General features: G+C 41.3%; 1 long non-coding RNA gene across 3 annotated transcripts in view; it reads right to left on the minus strand.

Moving 5' to 3' along the window:
- Positions 1–777: 777 nt before the first annotated feature.
- Positions 778–24338, minus strand: part of LOC121143752 — a 32704-nt gene continuing 9143 nt past the window's right edge. For all 3 annotated transcript variants that reach the window (XR_005881078.1, XR_005881077.1, XR_005881079.1), the window contains exon 3: positions 778–1166. This is a non-coding gene — a long non-coding RNA (uncharacterized LOC121143752). The remainder of the gene's footprint in view (positions 1167–24338) is intronic.

The following is a 24338-nucleotide window of genomic DNA, read 5'->3' on the forward strand; positions in this document are numbered from 1 at the left end:
ATTAAACATAATTTATAAAGTAATATTGATTTCTATGAGGAAAATAAAGCAAAATGAAAAGACAGTCTGAGTAGAGATGTTTGAATGATATGAAAGCAAAAATAATAGGCAAAATAATAGAAGGCAAAAAAATGGAACATATAGAAATAGCATTTCCCAGAAACTAAAATATGAATATTGTGGAATGGCTCAGCAGTTAGGGATGCTTGTTGCTTCTCCCAAGGGCCCATGTTTTGTCCCTAGCACCCATGTGATGACTCAAACCAATTAACTCCATTTCTCAGGGATCAGAATCCTCTTCTAAGCTCCACAGGCACCAGGCACACATGTGGGGCATATGCATACATGCAGGCAAAGAGAGAGAGAGCTTCCTTCTTCCATGTCCTTTATATAGTCTACCAGCAGAAGGTGTGGCCCAGATTAAAGGCAGATCTTCCAATCTGAAGAGACGTGGATTAAGACTTTATCTATTCAGCCTCAAAGATCAGATTAGAAGAGGGACTTCCAACTTCAAATGATTTAATTAAGAAAAAAAGTCCTGTATGGGTATGCCAGTCATTTGGGTTTTAGTTCATTCCAGATGTAGTCAAGTTGACAATCAAGAACAACCATCCCATCCCCCAGTAATAAGGAGGAGATTGTTGTAGATCAGAGAAGTTTTATTATGGGTATTGATTTGTTAAGAATATGGAAGCTAAGAACTCTCAGTGTCTCAAGTGAAAGCTAGAGAACCAGGAGAATCAGAAAATGCAATATATAAACAAAAGACCTATAGGGTTTTTATTTGCTGGTTTGTTTATTTATTTTATGTCTAGACAAAGCATGAGGCAAAACATCCCCAAAAACCTTCCTCCAAAAATACCACTGAATTTGTTTTGTGTTGGCTTTACTTCTGGGCATGGGGCCTACTATTAAGCAGTTTGTTTTCCCCTAAGTCCATGGCCTTTGTAGTCCCGGGTTCTTGGCCTACTGAGTAGTGTCACTCATGGGTTCCATCTCATGGAGTGGGTCTTAAATCCAATCACATAGTGGTGGTCACTCCCACAACATTTCTGCCACTGTTGGGCCAGCGTATCTTGCAGGCGGGTCACCACTGTTGATCACAGGATTTGTAGCTGGATTGGTGTTTCTTTCTTCTTTGGTAGTATGCAGCATAACTTCCAACACTATAAGCAGAATAAAGGTACTAAATATTAGTTTTAAAGAGACTGTGATAGGTTAAGAATAATATTGTAACCCTTGGAGCAATTACTAAAATTAATGGCCTATTTTTTTGTAGTGAGAAAGTCAATATTGATATAAAAAATATGCTAAAAATGCTTCTTATATATTTATATAAATAATAAAAAGAGCAAAACATATACATAAGAAACGCAAATAGCTTTTGGAAATTCATTCACATCAATTATATTAAATATAAATGGGCTAAATGTCCCAGTCAATTCACAGAGATTAGTCTGTTAGATAAAAAAAGTAAGATCTGTGTATATACTAACTATGTAAGAAGTAAATGCATTCAAAGTAAAAGCATAGGAAAACTATATCCTGTATAAAAACATGAATATGAGTAGCAGATAAATAGATTTTAAGAAGCATATTTGCAGAGATAAAGGAAGATTTTCATGGTGATTAAAGGTCAATTTATCTGGCTAGAACAGTTATTTATGTCTGTGCTCATGATAGCAGATCCCCAAAATACATGAACCATAAACTTACATAACAGTAATATCTAGGGATTTCAATACTCCAGGTCAATAACTGGCAGACCCAAGACAGCAGCAACGACAAAAGCAAATCAGTAAATACATAGCACTGAACAATGTTGTCCAACAAAATAACATTCCTGGATCACTGTAGCCAGAGATCATAAATAAGATCATAAACTTTATCAAGTACAGAAGGATCATTCTCCAGAGACTTACACTGAGCCACAAAACAAGTTTTAACATACTTAAACACAATAAAATTATACAATGTTTTCTGACCACAACAGAAAGAGTGAACCAAGAGAAGAATAAATTTGGGGAATACTTGGACATGAAATAACACACTTCTAAAAAAACCACAGATCAAAATAGAAAAACACAGGAAAAAATGTAAAGGTTTTGAGCTGAAAGAAAATGAAAACACAACATCAAAATGTATTGGATGCATAGGAGACAGCATAAGAAGAAAAATGCATTGCTTTGGTGCCTGTGTCAGAAGCCTAACTCAGTAGCCTAAAATTCCACTTAACACAGCTGAAGGAGATGAACAAACAATAAAACAATGATTGGAACAGAGCTGAACAAAATCATAAACTGCAAGACAATAAAATCAACACAACCAAAAGTTGGGCTTTTAAAAAGATTAACCAGTTTACAAAATTTGCATTGCACTAACTAATAAGAAAGAGACACACATTGCCAAAGTCAGGAGGAAAAAAGGAAAAGCACTACCAACCTCACAAAACTAAGAAGTGTATAAGAGAATATTGTACTGTTATGTAGATGAATTAGACTACATACATGAAACTTTCAATTCCTACAAACATAGCTGGCAAGATGGCTCAATAGATATAGCTCTCACCATGTAAGTATGAGGACCTGGATTTGAACCCATATAGCCCATGCAAAGTCAGGATGGATGTGTAATCCCCAACATCCCTACAACAAGAATGTGAGGATAGGAGAGAGCCAGTGAGCCTGGCATACAGTGATGAACAGTGGCAGACCCTGTCTCAAGATGGAAAACAAAGACCAACACTCAAGGTTGTCTTCTCATCTCCACACTCAATCTCTCCCTCCCTCCCTCCCTCCCTCCCTCCCTCCCTCCCTCCCTCCCTCCCTCCCTGTCTCTCTCTCTCTCTCTCTCTCTCTCTCTCTCTCACACACACACACACACACACACAAACACACACACACAACACACACAGAGAGAGAGAGAGAGAGAGATTAAAAATAGACACACCTAGAAAGAAATAACTCATTTAATAAAAAAATAGGTCAGTTTCATAGGTAAAGTATTTATGCTAGCAATTTCGAATCTTCCAAAGAAAAACAAAATCTCAGAACCAAGTGAACACAGAATTATTTACTTTGTTAGTAAAATATCTCGTGTACTCATAAAAAGAATGCCAATATTGTAAAAACCTTTCAGAAAGTAAAAAAGAAAAGACTATCTAAGTCAGTGTTACCCTGTTAGCAAGGCCACACAACAAGAAAGAAAGAAAGAAAGAAAGGAAGGAAGGAAGGAAGGAAGGAAGGAAGGAAGGAAGGAAGGAAGGAAGGAAGGAAGAAAAGTTGTTATATCAGTGTGCCCAATAAATCACTGACACAAAACCTTTCACAAAAAATTAGATAGATAGATAGATAGATAGATAGATAGATAGATAGATAGATAGAATTATCAAGGTGAATGCAAGGTTGGTTTAACATCCAGAAAATTTAAACAGTAGAGGATTAAAATCCGCATAATTATTTTCAAAACTACAGAAAAAATAAGTCACTGCAATGGCCATAATAAGAAAGAAAACATCAACTGTTAGCATGATGTAAAGAGACCAGAGCTTATATATTGTTAACATGAATATAATAAGGTGCAGACACTTTAGAAATCTGTTTGGACGTTTCCTAAAAATGATGTCATCAGCTTCCCATATGACTACTTGGAATGTACTAAAGAAATGAAAACATATGTCCACAGAAAAGCTTGGATCTTAATACTCACAGCAACAATATACCAAATAAAAGGTTAAAAGCCAGAAATAGTCCTTATATCTATCAACTAGTGAACAGATTAAAAAGTATCTGATGTATCTCCACCATGAGATATTTTTCATCAAATAAAAGGAATGAAATTCTAATAAATGTAAAACATGAACTGATGCTTAATAAGAGAAGTTAAATACTAGAGAGTAAATATTTATATTAGTGCATTTATAAGGAATATGGAAAGGAAACATTTACAAAACTACAAAGACTATTGCTTGCTTAGTACTTGGAAGCCAAATAGATACTGATTGAAAGTAGTATCACAATAATTTTTGAGACTATACAAATGTTTTCATTAAAGGTTTATTTATGCATGAGCATGCATGTGTCCGTGTGTGTCTCTGTATAAGGGTATGCAGATATGTGTGGTGGGGCCTGAGGAGGCTGGTAGAGGCATAGGATCACTTGGAGCTGTAGGTTATAGGCATTTGGGAACTTCCCATAGTGAATGTTGGAATCTGAATTCTAGCCCTCATGACTGAGGCACATTCACTCTCAATCACTGAGCCATCTTTCTATCCCCAAAATCATGAAACTGTTCTAAACATGGATTTTGGTGACAGCTTACGAAGACAATAAATTTATCAAATTTCAGAAGATGAGGAAGAAGCAGGGGCCTTGAAAAGCATGGCAAAGGAGTTGGGTTTGAGTGCATGGAGAGTCACGCTAAGGTTTCAAGAAAGTGTATTGCATAGTCTAATTTCCCACTATGAGACTTTCCCCTTTGTTTTAAAATCTTGCATGCTGTTGAACTTTGGAGGAACAAGAATGGAAATGGGAGACTGCTAGGAGGCCCTTACATGAAAAAGGCAAGAAACAATGAAAGCTCAGATGAGAGACTGGATTTAGCCTCAAGAAAATGGAATTGTTGCCATTTAGCTCAATAAATGAAACAGGAGACCAAAGGATAAACAGTGCCAAATTTTCCCATCTCTGGATATAGTCATACAGCAAAAGAAAAAAGAAAAAGAAAAATCAAATAGATACCTCCCAGAGAGAGGGCTAAGTGAGTGGATGACTTCCGAGTCTCCAGGTTCCGTGGTTTCCAAGAGATGAACTTGGGGTAAACAAGAAAATGGAATGATTTTTAATCATGTAGCAGTCAGAGTTGTATTCAACATGTTATTTACATTTTAAGAACCTTTTTTTCCCCTTCAAGCATTTTATGTTTGTTTGTCCTAAAGAAGCCATCATCAAAAAATGCGGGTATCTGTGTATAGTTAGCAGTTGCGTACTTGAGTGGTGCATGCACGTCTGTTGCTCACACAGATGTACGGGGCCATTGATGGAGGCAATAAAAGGGGGGAAACAGAACAGGGGCATGGCTGATGAGAGACACCAGCTCTCTCTGCCGGCACCGGCACTGAGCAGTCTTGATATTTCTGCATGTATTTGAGTCTACTGCTTGTTTTAATTATCTTCATCCAATTCCAAGTGACGCATGATATCAAGCATGACCAAGAATGGAAATATTTCTTGGTGGCATTTTTTAAATCTTGATTGCTGCGAGGAAAAAAACAAACCTTTAAAAAATAGTATCTTTCCAAGAACAGAAGAGAGTCTTGTGGCTAGACCATTCCCAAAACGGAAGGATTAAAGATGCGGTCTGTTTGACCCATCCCTGTTAGTCATGGTAGTGCACCCCAGAAGGACTCAGAGGGAACGCACCACCAGAGCACCGGAAATGAAACTAGTACTGCAGCCAGGGGGACACTAGAAAGCTTTTTTATGTCTTGGTTTGAGAGGAAAGAGCTGTTTATTCAAAATGCTGCTTCGGGGGACAGGAAAACAAAGAGGAGAACAGCGACCCAGTGACCTCCTGGAATTGTTGGCTGTAGCTCAGCCTCCCTGCCTAGTCTGCAGGAAGCCAGCCATGCAGACTCCAAATGTCCAGCCCTAATCAGAAGAGGTGATGGGGCAGACCTCATGAGCTACAAAAGCCATGTGAATGCTATTAACCACGTTCAAAGTTCAGGGCGCTGCTTCCTCCCCAAGCATCAGGAGGATACCCGACAGAAGCTCTGAGGCTAGGGGTCAGCGCTGCTGCTTCTAGGGTTGGAAGCAGAGGACTTGTTCTTTCTCCCAAGAGAGTGGATGACCGTGGGTGGTCAGCTTTAGCTCGGAGTCCTTGGCTTAGCAGGAAACCCTCGTTTCTTCTGGGTCACCAAGTCACTGTGTCTTGGATTTGCAAGTTAGATGGGAACCTTATATAGTCTGTGAATCCATCCTGCTGACTTAGCTTTAAGGTGGCTTGACTGGTCCGTGATGTTAACATTACAACCTCTGTCAACAGTGCTGTCCCACGCCATGCTGACTAGTCCCATGAACAACCCAGGGAAATACTCATGAGCTGCTGTCCTGCCATTAGCGTGACAAGAGGACTCGGGTGTCTTTGGAATGTTTCTGTGGTTGGAACTATTCTGCTCTTACTCATGGGCACTCACTTTTAACACCCACAATGACATCCCAGCAGAACATGGTGGGGTATGTGAGACAAATGCATCTGGGAAGTGGAGACATTTTTCATATGTCCTACCTTAAACTATGGGGGGAAACTCTCAAAGGTCATCAAATTCCCATATGAAATAATTGCATCTTCTGCCTGAAGAGACTTCACTCTTTTGGTATGTGTCTTATATGTGCATGTTTGTACATGTGTGCTCATGTGTATATGTGCATGTATGTGTGTATAGTGACAAGGTATCAGCACAAACTTCCACCACCCTGAACTTCACCATGTCTCCCCTGCCATTATGAGCTGTCCCCTCCTAAACAATGAGGCAAAATAAATCATGCCCATAAGCTGCTTCTGCCAACTATTTGACAATGAGAGATATAGAGGAATGTTTTTGGTCCTGCCTGTCACTTCCCACTTGTTAAATAATCATTCTGAGGCTTAATACTAATTATAATTGTTTGGCCAATGACTCGGGCATATCACTGGCTTGCTCTCTCAATCAAATTAATACATTTAATTCATATTTTATCATGATGCTTGGGGCTTGTTACCTCACATCTTGATTCCCCAAGCCGCTACATGGTATCTCCCTGATTCCACCTTCTTTCTCTATCTCTGCTGGAATTTCCCACCTAGCTATATTCTGCCCTGTCATAGGCCAAAACAAGCTTTATTCATCAACCAATAAAAGCAGCAACACATATTCACAGCATACAGAAAGACACCCTACATCAGAGAAAAATAACTAGAACTCCTGGGCTGATATAAACTATCTTGGCTATAGTCTTATAATATTTGGGGATGGTGACTAATTCCTCATGTGCAGCTGAAAGCCACCACTCCATTGGAAGTCTTGTTTTCCCATTACTGTCTTTGGTATACATTCTCTGTGAGCAACCTGGGAATACACACAAGGATCTTGTGTACCACCCCTCAACCCAGCTAGGGCCCAAAGAAAGTACCTCTCTGTGACCCCAGCTCATCTCAGGGAAAAGATCAGGCAGTACCTAGGACCTGTAAATAAAGGCTCACATACACCTAGGACCTGTAAATAACGGCTCACATACAGTGACAGGGGTGTTTATAATTTCATTTTTAAGATTAATTTTAGTTATAAAATGTATGTGTACATGTATGCAGGTAGCCACAGAAGCCAGAAGAGAGTGTTCCCCCACTGGAGTCAGAGTATAGGCATTTGTGAGCCACTAGATGTATGTCTTGGGAACCAAAGGAAGAGAGTGAATGGAGTCTACATGGGAAATGGCACTGTTTTGGGGTCAGGTGCTGTGTGGTTGGGGTGAAAAGACTCAGACCATGCCAGGTGCTAAGTGCTCTGTGTCCAATAACACAACTGACAACTGGCATTTAATCTGGGAAATGAAGAGAGACAGTGAGAACTTTGAGTCTTGGGGCAGTGTAACCTGGGTTATGCTTTGCTTTGCTCTGGTGCTGGGAATGGCACCCAGGACCTTGCACATGCTAAACACATGTTTTGCCATCAGTTGTGTTTTATAAAAAAAAAATAAGTCTTGTGACTAGAGAGATGGCTCAGCAGTTAAGAGCACTGGCTTCTCTTCCAAAGGACCTGGGTTCAATTCCCAGCACCCATATGGAGGCTAACAACAGTCTGTAACTCCAGTTCCAGGGGATCTGGCATCCTCTTACAAATTCACATGCAGGCAAGACCCCAATGTACATAAACACATAAATCTTCTTAGAAAATTAGTCTGGTAACCTCTACTAGAAAACAATAGAGATGAGACACTATAGACTGATTGGAAGGAGGAGCACTTGGGCAGCCATAATGAAGTGTCGCCTGGTGTAGCAGCACCATAGAGCACACATCAGCCTAGCTCCAAAAGTAGGGTTCCAGTAGACAAGGGGAGAGCTGCATGTCCTCTTAGATGGAGTCCCCGAGCTTCGAAGTATGCCCTCCACTGCCCCAACCATGTTCTGTTTATCACAGGCAATCACTATGTCTTATCCGAATTAGAGGACAGAGGACATAGCATTCCATCTCATGAATGTCAAAGCATTCGAATATGTTTAAAACTTTAACCCCTTGCTACTTAGTTTTTTTCTTCTTGACATCTTCTCTTTCATTGTTCTGTTCATTTTTTCTCTATTGCTTTGCTCCAGGACACAGGAGTCCCCTGAAGTCTGAGGCCAGATGATAAGCTACTCAGTAACTCTACACGCATTCCATGAGCTTCTGTCCTGGGACAGGCATTATACAGGACTGTTCCTTCACAGGGCTTAGATGGTAGCTTGCAGCCCTGTGAGGCCCCGCCTCAATTAGCATGCAGTTCAGATGGTACAATTTGGGCCTGGAGCTAGACTGTGAGTCGCCTTCAGACGTCAACTGTTTCACAAACTTTACTTGGAAAAGAAGACAACAGCAGTGAGATCACATGACTCCAGACTGTCTTCTAAGAATCTCAAGCTTAAAGGCTGCATTGAGGTTTCTTTAGGAAAATTATAATAATAATAATAATAAAGACACAGAAAAGTCATTGGGTCTCCAAATAGCTATTGTTTGAAGAAGGAGATTAAAATGAAAGAGTATTCCTCCATAGAACACAAAAGAATCAACTTCCTTAACATTATGGCCTGATGGACCCCAGATATAAACAACATATCGCCTGGGCTCAACAGCTAATTCCCCTGATATTAGACTCCCTCACAAAATTAAGGGATGTAAAGTGCTAAAAGAAAAGAAGAAGAAAGAAAAATACATGCTAACAAATGGTATGGAATGATTCGTTTAGCTATATGAATGCAAGGAAATGATTATTATCAGGTCAGTGTGAAACATATAATACAATTTAGCATGAGGGGAAAGTAATAGAAAAAGACTCACAGTTGATCTCAAGGAATCCTACATGACTCTCCAGAAGCTCAGTGAATGGTAAGCCTCAGAATGTAATCCAACAAGATTCACTACTACCTTGAAGCACTAATTACATTCACTGTTAAATGTAATTCTTCCTGACCGTCTACATATATAAATATGTATATTGTGGCATTTTCACATGTGTGCAGTGGGGATGACTGTGCTGTGCAGACGCCAGAGGAGAGCGTCAGATGTCCTGTTTCATCACTCTCTGCCCAAGACAGTATCACTCGCTGAACCTGGAGCTAGACTGGCAGCCAACCAGCCCCATTGACCCTCATCAGCATCCCCATAGCATTGAGGCTCCAGGCAGATGCACGGGTAGACTCAGCTTTTTACATTAATGCTGGAAGTTTGAACACCGGCCTCATGCCTGCACAGTAAGCAGTAAGCACTCTTTAACAGTAAACCATCTCCCCAGGACCACTGCCATCCAATTCTCTCTCATTTCCATAGTAGAAAGAGTAAAACAGCACATAACTTCTTGGGTTACAGGCATTGGTCCCTCAATTCTCAAGTGAACAAAGTTTACCTACTAAACAACTGTAAGTACTATAGATTCTGTCTTGTATGTGTGTGTTTTTGAGTTCATACGTGTGCACATGCATATGTGAGTGCACACACACACACTTGTGTGTATGTATGTATATAGAAGGTGGGTGTCAGTGAGGAGGCCTAGGTAATCTATTGAGCCTTGGATAGTAGATCAGTATTTATCCCGGGTATACAAATGGACTTTGGACTCCCATCCAACAATGAGAGATGTACCCTCACCCTGGACTCTTGGGGGAGGGTCTAGGCCCTACCCTGGATGAATGACAGACTATGGACACCCCCATGGAGAGCCTCACCCTCCCTGGGGAAATGAGGGGATACTGGGGGGGCAGGGGGAAGGGCACGGGAGGAGGGGAGGGAAAGGGAGAGGGACCTGGAATTGATATGTGAAGCAACCTTGTTTCTAATTTTCTAATTTAAATTTAAAAATAAAATATAAAAAAGTAAAAAAAAAGAAACCAGAGGTAAAGGTTGGGTATCTTCCTCAATTGTTCCTCATCTATTTATTTGTTGATTTGAGACAGGATTTCAGATCAGAGAGCTCCAAGCATCCAACCATCTCTACCCACTGCATCCCCCAGTGCCAGGATTACAGTGCATGATGTCACACCAGCTTTTTACATAGACTGTGAGGAGCTGAACCTGGACCCTCATGCCTGTACAGCAGGCACTTCACCAACTGAGCAATCGCCCAGTCCAGGATTCTGTCCCTTTTACTTCTCTCTGAGACATCCCTCACAACTACAAGGGATGTTCAGAAAATTTAGAACTTAGCATTTCATCTCAGACCCTTTCTTTTCACTCTGGAAACTTGTGTTCTGACCTGGGAGGGAAGGGACAAGGGAAAGTTATGTAATTCTATTTTCATTAAAATGTGTACAATTTTTTAAATTTAAGAAAGAGGAAACACATTCTATCTTCAGTGGTGCTACTATGAGTGGCATGCTATATGCCAGTCTCTCTACAAATCAATACATCTAATTTCAGGTGTGGTTTTAACAAGCCATCTAGCCACAGATGTAAGCCATGCTCTCTCAGCAACAAAGAAGCACTGTTTCATAACACTCATATGATTCCTCAGTCTACACTCCAATTGCTTCTAAAATCTGAGAAAAGGTCTGGTATTTAGAACATGGAAGTTAAAGTACAACAATAAAAAGATTTGAATGAGTATTTCTTCAAAGAAGATATAGAAATGGGAGAAGGAGGGTTGAGCAGGAAGCTCACATCACCCGTGAGGGAAATGCATGGTGAGGCCCCTTCTTCACAGACTAAAGGTGACAAGATAGCCCATGCTGACAAAGAAGTGGAGGAACTGGAACATTTAAATATCACCGTGGGGTCACTAGAAGGTACAGCCACTGTAGAAAACAGGTTGGCAGCTCTACATGAATGTAAACAGAACAGCCACTTGATCCAGCAATTCCACTCCTAAATATATACCTGAGATAACTGGAAACATAAGTCCATGCAAAGCCTTAACCATGGGTGTTCGCTCCAGCATCATTTAAAACAGCCAAAAAGTGAAACAAACCAAATGTCAATTAACGTATGAATGGGTAGATAACAAAAATATATGTCCCTGTAATGGAAATAGTTTAGTCATTAAAAAAAATTCTGGCTATAACATGGCACTAGATGAAATAAATTAGACACACACATTTTCTTTCATTGCATTTACCAGCCTACAATCCATGCCTTCAGAGAAGCTAGGAAACAAGGAGGTCCATAAGAGAGACATGCATGGTTCCCCAGTGAAGTGGAAAGGGACAAGAGCCCCTGAACAAATTGGGAGAATGGGGGGATGGGCAAGGGAGGTAGGAGAAAGAGGAGGGGAGAAGAGGAGGGAGAAGGAGAACATGAGGGATCAGGAAGATTGAGTAGGGAGAGGAATAGAAGAGAGCAAGAAAAGAGACACATCAATAGAGGGAGTCACTATAGGTTTAAAGAGAAATCTGGCACTAGGGAATTATACAGAGATCCAAAAGGATGACCCTAACTGGGAACCTAAGCAATAGTTGAGAGGCTACCTTAAATGCCCTTCCCCTATAATGAGATTGATGACAACCTTAAATGTCATCCTAGAGTCTTCATCCAATAGCTGATGGAAGCAGAAGCAGAGATTCACAGCTAAGCACAGAGCCAAACTCTTAGAATTCAGTTTCATAGAGGAAGGGGTGACAAAAAAGGGGTCAAGACCATACTAGGAAAATTCAGAAACAGCTGACCTGAGCAAGTGTGGGAGCTCATGGACCCCAGTCTCACAGCTGGGGAACCAACATAGGACCAAACCAGGCCCCCTCAGAGCACTGGGCAGTCTATGGGACCTCTGGCAGTGGAACTAGGATGTATCCCTAGTGCACAAACAGACTGGGGGGGGGGGGGGGCATTTCCCATGGAGGAATACTTTCTTAGCCTAGATACATGGGGGAGGGCCTAGGCCCTGCCCCAAATGACTTGACAGATTTTGATGATCACTCATGGAAGGCCTCACCCTCCCTGGGGTGTGGATGGGGGATGGGATGGGGAGGTCAGTGGGAGCCATGGGAGGATGGGAAGGAGAGGGAACTGGGATTGATATGTAAAATAACATTGTTTCTAATTTAAATAAAATTTATAAGAAAAAAAGAAATCTCCAAAATAGGTCAACTGAGCTAGAGTTGGAGGGGGGGAGTGGTAGCCAGGGATAGGAGAGGGTAGAACAGGGTTCGTTAATGTGTCGGCCTTCATTTGTAGACAGTGAAGGGATTTGGATAGATAATGATGAATGTTATACAACTTCTTGACTACATTTAAAATGACTAGGTTGCTGGGCTTCAAAGAATAAGTCTCAAATAAACAGATTGTGCTTTAACTTGAAAATTCACTAATTTTAATGCAACGAAAGAACAAGAGGTAGGAAAGCATGGATTAAATGGGGCAGCTGAAAACCAGTTCTGGACACCTATAGGCCAGAAGCACAGGAAAAGCAGAAATAAAACCAGACATTTTAGTGATTACTAGAAGGCTCAGCAGAAGTAAAGCGTTCAAATCTAAGGCTTCATCTTGGTCCTAACTGTTTTGCTATTTAAAATACCCTTTGCAAATGAATTCCTCCTGAAATACACATCAATATATCTCACTAAGTTTACGTAAACAATTGCCACATAGGCATTTTAAATATATTTATCATAAAACATAATTTACAGAATTTAAAACAGCATATCACACAAGACAATGTCCACCTTTCATATATGCTATGTTTTCTCATGGCCACTGACTCCATCTCATTGTGGGTGACAACAGCTGACATGTTAACCTTGAATGGGGTTACACTTTATACCCATCACCTCACTGAATTCACAACACATACTAGGAGACATGCATAACTGGTCAATATAACATTTTGTATGTGAGAAAAATACTGCATCTTAGGTTGGAGAGACGGTTCCGTGGTTAAGAACATCTGTTCCTCCACCGTGAGGAGCAGAGTTCAAATCTCAGCACCCACATAAGAAGCTGAGTAGTCCTACAGGTGCCTATAACCCTAGTACTGAGAGGAGTTTATTATGTGATGTTTTCTACTCCTTTGGCTTTTTAGTCTTTTTGGGAGGACTGACACCCACCTAGTTCCCAAATAAATACGGCCAAATAAATGTGGCTGGCTGGGTGGGTGGCTGACTCCTGATATCGTCCTCCCTTTTTCTCTCATTGTGCTGCTCCCTTCTCTTCGTCCTCCCTGATCCTTTTATTTATTCTCTCCTCCTGCCAGCCACGCCTATCCTTGCTCCTGCCTCACTATTGGCCGTTCAGCTCTTTATTAGACCACCAGGTGTTTGAGACAGACAAAGAATCACAGCTTCACAGAGCTAAACAAATGCAGCATGAACAAAAGTCACACGTCTTAAAATAATATCCTACCACAGGAGTTAGAGGCAGGGAAAGTGTTGTGGCTCACTGACTACTCACATAGCTGAGAAGGTACAGGCCCAAGATAAATGAAGATATCCTGTCTCAAGGGGAGGGGAAAGACCAATAGAAAGACATCCAATCCCTTCTTCTGAGCTATGCAGGTACCCTCACACAATCATAAACATATTCTCTCTCTCTCTCCCCCCCTCTTCATCTATTTTTCTATCTCCTCATGCCCCTTCTCTTACACACACACACACACACACACACACACACACACACACACACACACACACAATTTTTAATACTGCATCTTGGGTGGAAGATGTTTTGCCCTGGATCACACAGCTAAAGAACAGACTTGAGTGTTAAGAGTTCTAACTCCTAAACAGATACATTTGGTAGGCTCAATCTTAAGGATGGGTTATGCTCCTGTAACTATCCTGTAACTATCTCCAAGACTCTTGTGGCCCTGAGTTGTCTCTGATCAGCTAAGAGACCTCCATGGCAGAGATTAGACATCCTTGATTGATTAGATGTTTGATAGCCGAATCACTGCTTCAATCCACTGAGGTCAAATTGTTGTAGGCTATCCCACATACAACCTCACCTTAACTGGGAAAATTCTCATGGCTCCTGCCAAGGAGAGTAGCTCAGTGAGGGAAAAGAACAAACAAACAAATATATCAACAACTAGAGAGGTGTGGGATATCCAGTAATTTTAAATCATTAGTGTGCTCAGATGAACTACCACAAATATCATGAGAATTCTTGGAAGCCCATTTTTAATCTTCCAAAATATACCAGGATGAATTCTTACTTTGTATCCATATCACTAAATTGGTGTACAGTGAATCAATATAAAAATGGAAATTTCTTAAATCAACCCTATACTACATATGTATGAATGATTATATATTATAAACATGTTTTAATATGTATAAATGTGTGTACTAATTTCCAAGTATCCACATACACCATGGCTACACATATATTTAGAGGCACACACAAATGTATAAAATGTATATGTGTGCATTTATTTTTTAACTAGGTAAAGGATAATACAATAATAGAAAAGCAGATTGGCCAAGCCAAATGTTTCCTTTTCTCCTTTGTCGTTAGAAGGAAAGAGGCAAGGATGATATTTTCCAGCTGGACCACACTTTGGGAGGGTGACAGGCTGATAACATAATGAGCTATGAAATACACTGTACTTCAACTGAGCCTAGGGGCTACATACCATGGTGCCTGTGGGTATGGGGAAAGGTACACAATGGTTGATATTCTACTGGAGATGACAAATGGACAGCCACTGCAACCAGCTCCAGAGTGCTACTCCCTAAATAACCATGAACCAGAAGAGAGGAAGAGACAGAAGACAATATAAGAGAAAGCATGATGCATGTCTATGGGCAAACAAGGCAAGGACAGCTGCAACCACAGTTGACTTTAAATAACATACCATATGCCAGTGTAAAAAAACCTACTAGCTCACCTACTAAAATACTACAGGTATTCTGTTAGGCTTGATGCAGTATTTAAACTAAAATTTAGTAAGAATTGGAAAGTACTATGAGTTCTTATGAAAGGTAGCATGCTTGTGGTTCTATATATGTAATTTAGGATCTTTGTCTTAAAAGTTGGGGAGTGATGTATTTATTCTTTTCTTTATATTGTTTGGCTGTTTATGGTTAGTAGTAAATATATACTATTATAAAAGAAAATATAATTAACATTATTAAGAAAATGGTATTGTAGATTTTTGCAGCTTAATTTGATCCCTCAAGTGAGAAACTTGACATTTAGTAAGCAATACATTTATGTGAAGTGCATGAAATATCCTAGGGTTTTACATATTTATTGTATCTAGGAATTGCTATTTAAAGCAGAGAACTGATGTCCTGTGAAGGCCACAAGTGCAAGGCTAATGACACCCTTTCTTTACAGTTTCCAAAAGCTGGAGGATGTGCTCATAAATGAAGAGCTCACTCAGATACCATCTATTCCTCAGCTGTACATTAAATATGCTTGTCTGTGTGTGCATATATTATTCACAATACACTACCAGAGGAATATAAATAATAGGGGACATTTTAATTATTTAACAAAATGGCATTTTGTTATTTTCTTTCCTATATTTCTACAGTCTCCTGAAGGAGTTTTACTTGTAGGAATTACTCACTAACTGAATGGCCCCATCAATCCCAGCTCAAACCTGGCTTATTCTAAGGCCCATTCCAGAGAACATTGGCATAGGATTATTCATCTATATTATATATGCAAGAAGTTGAACTGTCATAAACAGTGAACCATCCAACACAATCAGAGATGGGAGTGGTATGCACATTAAGATCTTAAAAACATATCAGTACTGAGTCCAAGGTCTGTGATAAGATGCATCAAGCATACATATCAGGACCAAATCTGAGGTCCACAATGAGATGCTTCAAGACTACACAGTATCTCCTCATGGTAGCAAGCATCTTCCAAAGAGATGTCTCAGAACCTGGCATTCGTAGTTTGTGGCTGTGTCATAGAGAAAACAAACTTAGTATCCTGACCTGATTCATCCACTAGTGAACAGATGGCTCACCAAGGGTCAGAGCAGGGACTTTGGGTACATGTGTAGATGACTTCAGTTCCACTTTCTGAAAAGAGGTTTACAGAGTCGCCCTTCACTCCAGGAGACAGGCAGACATTTTCCTGTTGGTCTGCATAAGGTTATGCTCTCAAAACAAGACACGAGGCAGCTGTTTGGGACGAAGCCCTATCTACAGCATATCCCTGCTGCACGCTGTTGGTGTTGGCAACAAGAGGTATGACAGGAGAATCCAGTTATCATAACACTAGGGAGACAGGGGACTAGGAAATGGCACCAAAAGGAACGCCAGATTCTTTGATCTCTGGCCACAGACTCTCCTAGCAAGCTGTGCATGCTGCCTGATAGCATTGCGAGCCCCAGGGATTTTCAAAGCTTTCAAGCATATTTTGTTGTGTTCCACTGTGTACACTTCTGACCCCCTCTGCTCCACGACTTACTTGCTCCTCTGCTGAAGATTCTCCTTCAACTTCTGCTAAAATAAATATGACCTCCCCTCACTCTGTCCTGCTTCTTCCTTCCAGGATGTGGCTGGCTGCCATCAAGTCAAGGGTTGAGATGAAAGGGAAGTCACTGCTAAGCAAGGGAAACAGACACTGTCAGTTGAGGTCTCCTGTTCTTCCAGACAGTCTGACGCAGAAGATGAGGTGACTCGGAACAAGGGGACAGTGAAGATTTAGGGACACTTCCCACCTCCTAATGGTGATTGAACGAGGCTGGCTGCTAAAAAGGAAGGAAACCATGGTCACTGAGATTTATGGCCAAAGTCTAGTGTTGCCTGCTGGAAAATTACTAAACATTGGACATAAATCTCCAACTCAGAGAATCCTGTTCCCTCTTGATAAACTAAATCTCATCAACAATACAGGATTCCCTTATCACACCTAGGCACTGAAACAAATGCACAAAATGTCACCCAAAGTGACCTTCCCAGAGCTACTGAGATTCCTAATCTCATGCTTAGTTGACTAAAGGATTCTCACACTCTGTCAAGGGACCTCATACCAAGAACATCTAAGTTGCAAGAACCTTAACTTGGACAAGTAGGGAGACTAAGCTTACCACAGGGACATGAGCTTCAGAAGAGCCTTCTTTCCTCTTTATCTGAGGCAAGACAAATATATGTCACTTCCCTTCAGGATTCACTCTGTGTGTGTGTGTGTGTGTGTGTGTGTGTGTGTGTGTGTGTGTGTGTGTGTGTGACTGTACATAGCATAGGATGTGCAATATATGGGTATGAGAATTTTTGGAAAACCAATTTCTTAACTATTCTTAAATCACTGAGTTAAAAAAGTCAAAATACACAAAAAGCAATAAAAATTACCTATGTCCACTCAAAATTTCACATTTAAGGAGTCACAAAAAGTGTTTTGGCATGTAGTAGTAATCCCAGTGCTTGGAAGAGAGATAAGTAGATCCTTGGGGCTCTTTGAGCAACCATTCTAGCCTAGTTAATACTATTTCATACTGATTGGTAGCCCATAGGACAGGTAACAAGGCAAATGCTCAACCCCAGTGTTGTTCTGCTTTGTTTTATGTGGTCCAGGCTAACCTCAAAATCTCAATCCTCATGCTTCAGCCATCCACGTACTAGGATTATAAATATGCATTGCCATGCCTTGTTCTAACAAATGGTATTACTGTTGACTTTTAAATTTTTATTTCAATAAAAATAAAAGTAATTAACTGACATTTTCAGTTGTAACCATTTTAATATATGAGATATCAACAACTTTAAAATTAGGATATAAAAACCTTCAAAAACATAATGGCTTCGACTTCTCACTGCTATGTAGTTGCTGGAAACAGTCAGTACAATGCTGCTGTGGGCTATTTCATCGTGCTGTGAAACTCTGAGACTGTGTTAATAAAATTAACCTGGGATCAGGGAGGCAAAGCCAGCAACTAGTTTACAGGAATTAGCCATAAAGACAACAGAGGAGCCTGGAATATGGGTAGAGAGATGTATAGGAAGGAATAGGGAGGGACTTAGTGACTCGTAGCCCGTTTTGGTTTGGGACAAGTAGAGGCACAATTCTCTTGCTGGGTCTCCAGCCAAAATGGAAGGTCAGCTGGTTTCTTCCCAGATTCTCTGGTTTAGGAGGTTTTCACCCAACATCTGACTACTGAGTCTTTATTGATAATTAGAACAATAGAGACAGTTAAAACCTAGATTTGGTGGCCACAGTCAAGCCAGTGCTGGTGGGAACCAGAAATCCCGCCAGGCCATGGTCTGAGTGGTGCTGACTATGGTCTGTGAGGCACAGACGATAACTAAGATATCAGTAGATTGAGGTACAGTTGCTCAGCCAATTGAAAAACAGCACAGTGTTTCTGTGCAAGCATGGAGATGGTGTTCCATCCCCACATCTCATGTAAAGCAGCTTTGTGACACATGATTGTAATCCTCATGCTGAGAGGATAAAGATCCTTAGGACAAGCTAGCCCTAGCCAGTCTAGTCTACACTCTGGGCTGACTTCTGGCCTATACACACACACATACACACACACACACACACACACACACACACACACACTCACACACTTAAAAATTAATTTTGGTAAATAAACATTGAAAATTCCCACTTAGCCATTTTAAGCATCTAGTTCAATATTTCATTCATTCACAACATTATACAACCATAACCTCAATCCTGTTCCAGAATTTTTTCTTCATCCTAAAAGGAAACCCTCTGCCCATTACACTCCCATTTCCACACTTTATCAACTAAGCCATCTCCCCAACCGTTGTGTTGACTTTATTTTTGATTTTGAGACAGGGTCTGTCTATGTAGATCAGGCTGGTCTCAAACTCACAGAGATCCTCCTGCCTCTCCCTCCCAAGAGCTGGGATTAAAGGCGTTCATCACCACACCCAGCCCTGGTGTTGATTTTTAAACAATTGTTTTTCAAACCAAGGCATTTATCAAAAGATTTGTTTGTTGAAGGAGTTTCTGTCCCACCTGATCCTGCAGCCCTTTAGTCCCAAATAAACAATTGAGGCTTATATTAATTATAAACTGTTTGGCCAATGGCTCAGGCTTCTTATTGGCTAGCTCTCTTGATTATTAACCCATTTCCATTAATCTGTGTATCTCCACATAGTCTTGGCTCACCAGAGAATGCCCCACCATCCTACCTTCCTGGTAGCTACACAGCATCTCCCCTGAGACCCACTCCTTACATTCCCCTTCCCAGAAGCCTCCTAGTCAGGTAGCCCTGCCTATACTTCCTGCCTGGATACATCCTGCCTATCCACTGGCTGAAACAGCTTTATTTATCAACCAATAAGAGAAACTTATATTCACAGCATGCAGAAGGACATCCCTAATCATTTGTTCTGTCTGAACTTTGAGACCTCAAATTTCTCAGTCTGCTAGCTGGTTCATAGAAAATAGTAGATGACCATATAAGAAAACCATCCGTAGCTGAAGTAAGACTAAATCGCCAGGACATGGGTGTATATGATGAAGGTATCATGTCAATAAGATATTTTTAAATGTCCCCACTTCCCTGTCCATAGCACTGAAGTAGTGTCTTCCTGGAGTTATTTCTCCCACAGGTCAGGGGCTACTCTGACCATTCCTGTTCACAAAACCAGTAATTTCCCCCCACAGAATCACCTAGTTTTCTGCAGGGATTAGCCCAAAACCATCCATTGCTGTCATGTAGACAGAGTCTTAATTGAGCCAATAAATCCAGAAGCCCATTTATTATGGTGACAGCCAAGGAGGGGGAGGGCACACAACTCAAAAGAACAAACAAAGCACAGCCCAGAATGGGAATTGTCCCCTTCCTCAATCCTTAGGGAAGAGGGAAGCCTTGTGAAATTGGAGGCATCCTTTAGCCAAGAGAATAATGAGGCTTAAATCCTGCTGATAGTGAGCAGCCTGCTCAGGAAGTGACACTATCGACCAATGGACCCTCCCGTAGGGGGGACAGTGATGAATGTGCAGACCGTGACACTGCTATGTGGCTTGGAAAGGGATTGCATGGTTGATTTTCAGTCTTAGGGCAGCGATTTTTCAGACACTGAAAGGACTTTGGTGACCATCACCATTGCTTTTGTGCAGCAGTGGGCCAGGAATAAAGAAGAGAGTGTTCGGAGCCATTTCCAAACACTACTTGAAAGCTTGCTATCCACATTTGGTGTGAGCTGCCTTCCCTGCTATGATGGGAGGATAGTTGCTCATACAGCAAGTTTTTCAGTGCTTAGCAGCAAATTGCAGCTTTGGATGGCTACAGGCAAAGAGCCACTTTCTTATCAGAGACTATTCTCCTCAGCTGTCCTTCTGTTTGCTAGGGCGGTGTTGAGAGACGAGGTGCTAGAGATGGAGTCCAGCACCCGGTGCGTACGATGCACGGGCTTTCTGACTGAGCTTCACCCCAGTCTCCTGTTGTTCTTGATTAGAACATGGGCATTGCGCCTCTTTCCACACTTAAAATGAGAATTATTATGATCTCTCAGAAAATGACCTTTGAAAACTGAACTCCTGACACCTCTCTTGAGAGATGCCATGTCTCTCACTTGATTTTAAGCCTTACTCCAATGAGAATAGAACCATTTATGAGAAAAAAATGCTGCCGAGGATGGGGAGGTGGATCAGGTAAGGAGGGGCTTTTCTATACCCTTTCTGTACTGTGGAAATCAGCATGGGGGTTCCTCAAAAATCTGCAAATAGAATCATTCTATAAGCCAGATATATACTCTTGATATATACCCAAAGGGTTCTGAGACAGCATGTCTCGGAGACACTCACATATCTATGTTTATTGCAGCCTCAGTGCCCATCAACAGATGAATGGATAAAAAAATATGAAACATAAATGCACAGTGGAGCTTTATTTAGTCATAAGACAAAATCATGTCGTTTGCAGAAGATGAATGGAATTGGCAATCATCATGTTAAACATAAGCTAGCTTTACAATGACAAATACCGTGTGTTTCCTGTCATATGTGGAATTTAGGGGGGAGGAAAAGACAAAAGTAAAGAAGCTTAGGAATGCAAAAGGGGAAAAGAGGGAAAGGGAATATGAAAGAATTAGGGGATCAATCTGATCAAAATACATTGTATGTGTGTCTGTAAACATAATGAAACCCATTAACTATAAACATGTACAAGTAATATGACCAATTAAAAAGTTGATGAAATCTATTATATCTGTTAAAATTACCTCAGTGCTACAAATGAGTATTGATGACAAGAGAAAAATAAAAAATGGAAAGTAGAGGGGTTGAAAAATGCCTCAGAGGTTAAGAGTACTAGGAGTTCTTCCAGAGGACATGGGTTCAATCTCAGCACCTACATGGGAGCACACAACTTCTATATTTCCAGTTCCAGGAGATCTAACAACAGTCCCCATGGGTACCAGACATGCACATGCTACACAGACATACATTTGACAAAACACCTATGTATGTAGTTTTATAAAGAACAGATTTTCATGATCAAAAGGAATAATATAGCACTTTCCAACTATATTGAGCCTAAGATGTAGGAGTGATTTTTGTCTACATCAGAGTTTTCTGCAAGAGAAATCCAAACCAATGGTGGCTTCAAAAGCCAGTGGATGATTTCTCTGTCACATAAAATGTAGAAAAGTGGACTAAGGAGATGGTTTGTTCATAAAAAATAAGTGCCTGGTCAGCAAGGATGTGGACCTGAACTTGCATCCTCAGCATTCATGTAAAATCTAGATGCATCAGTAACCACACCATTGAGAAGGACTCTGGAGGGAGGGGATCTCTGGGCTTCACTGTCCAGCCAACCTACATGAGCTACAGGTTCAGGGAAAGATACTGTTTCAAAAAATACAGTGGAGAATGATTTATGAAGACAGCTGATGTTGATCCCTGGTCTACACATACACATACATGTGCATGCACACCTGCATGAATACTTGTATACACATGAACACACACATGTACCAGAGAGAGAGAGAGAGACAGAGAGAGAGAGAGAGAGAGAGAGAGAGAGAGAGAGAGAGAGAGAGAGAGATGGATGGATGGATGGAGGGAGGGAGGGAGGGAGGGAGGGAAGGAGGGACGGAGACACAGAGGGAGGGAGGGACGGATGGAGAAAGATATTATGAGATTGTTTTTTAAGTCTGGAGAGGTATCTCAGATCTGGTCTAGGGATACATAATCACTGAGGATCCAGATTGCTTTTTCTTATGTTTTGCCATCAAAACAGTTTCCAATGGAACTGAAGGGATGGCTCAGTGGTTTCCCAGTACCCACTTGGCAGCGTCTATAACTCCAGTTCCAGGGGATCTGGTATCTTCTTCTGGTATCTTTGGGTAGGACATGCATTGGTACACAGACATACAAACAGGTACACACACACAAATAATTAAATAATAAAAATTAAAATCCAGTTTCCATTGCATAATTTAAGGTGGCTGCTCTACTGTGTGTACATTCTAACTTGAAGAAAAGAAAACAGGGTGAGATGGTCACTTAAGAGACCTATCAGGAGAATGGACCAGAAAATCACACATTTCACTGACATTTAAAGCCAGCAGCCTATACTGTCACTAGCTACACCTAGCTATAAAGATGAAACCTTGTGTCAGTCAACAATCTCATTATTATGTAAAAGGAGACAAAATGTCTCAAGGGACAAGTAGCAGTGTCAGCCATAGTCGGGTTTATTTGAGTTGGTTGGAGATCACCCAATCCTTAATGATACCCCAGTCACTGGTTCAAAATATGTGCTGTTTAGACCTCCATAGAAACAATCTAACAGGAACAAACCATGCAAACTCAGAGGAATTTTAGCAACTCGTTCTAACTAAAAGAAAAAGTAGGATGCATCCTGGCCTTTTGTGGGGACCCCTTTATCTCTTCTAACCTTGACACCATTACTCTAAACTATTCAGCATGCAGCTTCAGGTACCTCGAAAAATCCTCATGGGAGTCTACACTCCTGTTTACTCCTTCTGCTAGTCAATATGCCATGGTTATGCCATGTACTGTTTTCTATTTAGTTTAATGTCCCATCCACATTTCATCTCCAGAGCTTGCAAATCCTTGGCCCTGGTTTTGGAAAGAAGGGAGAGAGAGTAGTTCTGCACATTGAGCCTTGAGCCCACTGCTACCCTGGTATCTGGGAGGGGCCCACTGGCTCCCATGTGTGCAGCAGATTTTGAAGGGTGTAAAGCAGGGAGTCTGCAGTCCCAAGTAGCTGAAAGGAGACAGAAAGGCTGAGACATAGTGATCTATTCTTCCCATGGTGGGGATGGGGTGGGGGGTGGGGGGTTGAAAGTGTTTCAATCATCTTTCTCCATGCCAGCCTTCTTTCAGAGGAATACAAATCTAAGTAGCAGGCGTAAGAGTCATAGCTTTGTAAGTAGACTTACGGGGGACAGGAGCTTGCTAAAGTGGAAAGACAGCCTTGGAGAGGTGTGCAGTCCAATACACAGGAACAACCTATTTCCTTACAGTTCTTTAGGTAAGGTCAATTTCAGACACAAAAACGAATTTCCGGGGAGGATTAACCCCAGGCTGACCCTCAATTTGCCTGTACCTTGATCACCCAAGGAAATTAGAAGTCTCATAACTTGCATCAGACCAATGACAGCAGCAGGACTAGTAACATGCCTAATATCATATCAACAGAGATGAGGAGAGAGTGTGGAGGAAAAAAATTACACAAGTCCAGATGCTTATGCTCAAACAGAGAACAGAAAAATGTACCGGGGGTTCCTTTAGTTCAAGTTGGAATTACGTTTTAACCAACTGCATAGTGCACAGGGGAAGTGGGAGAGGTGGCTAACGTTTCTTTGCTGCGATCCAAAAGCTTTCCCTCCCTAAGCTTTACACTGGTATGTGGGAGTGTACCCACACTCACATAAATGCACATGCCACATGCAGGCCTGGTCACCAACTATAAGAGGAGGATCTTCTGCCTGGGGACTGTGTCTCTTCCCTTCCTCCCAGGGGCCCTGTCTAACCCCAAACCTGGGGATCCTACAGCCCAGAAAGAGATCTTCTTTGGAATGAGGGTCAGTCCTGCACAAGGAAAGTGGGAAGAGGAGACTTCCCTTGGGTAGCAGCAGGTGCCCGGACACAAGCCTTTCTGTCGGGTCCCAGCAGAGTCTTCCTGTGGCAGTTCCCTCATGCTGTTATAATTCTGAGGTATCTGGGGGGCCAAGAGATGGTGTAATCAGTGAAGTGACTACCTTGC

The sequence above is a fragment of the Mesocricetus auratus genome, unplaced genomic scaffold, assembly GCF_017639785.1.
Source record: "Mesocricetus auratus isolate SY011 unplaced genomic scaffold, BCM_Maur_2.0 Super-Scaffold_100013, whole genome shotgun sequence".
NCBI classification, from domain to species: Eukaryota; Metazoa; Chordata; class Mammalia; order Rodentia; family Cricetidae; genus Mesocricetus; species Mesocricetus auratus.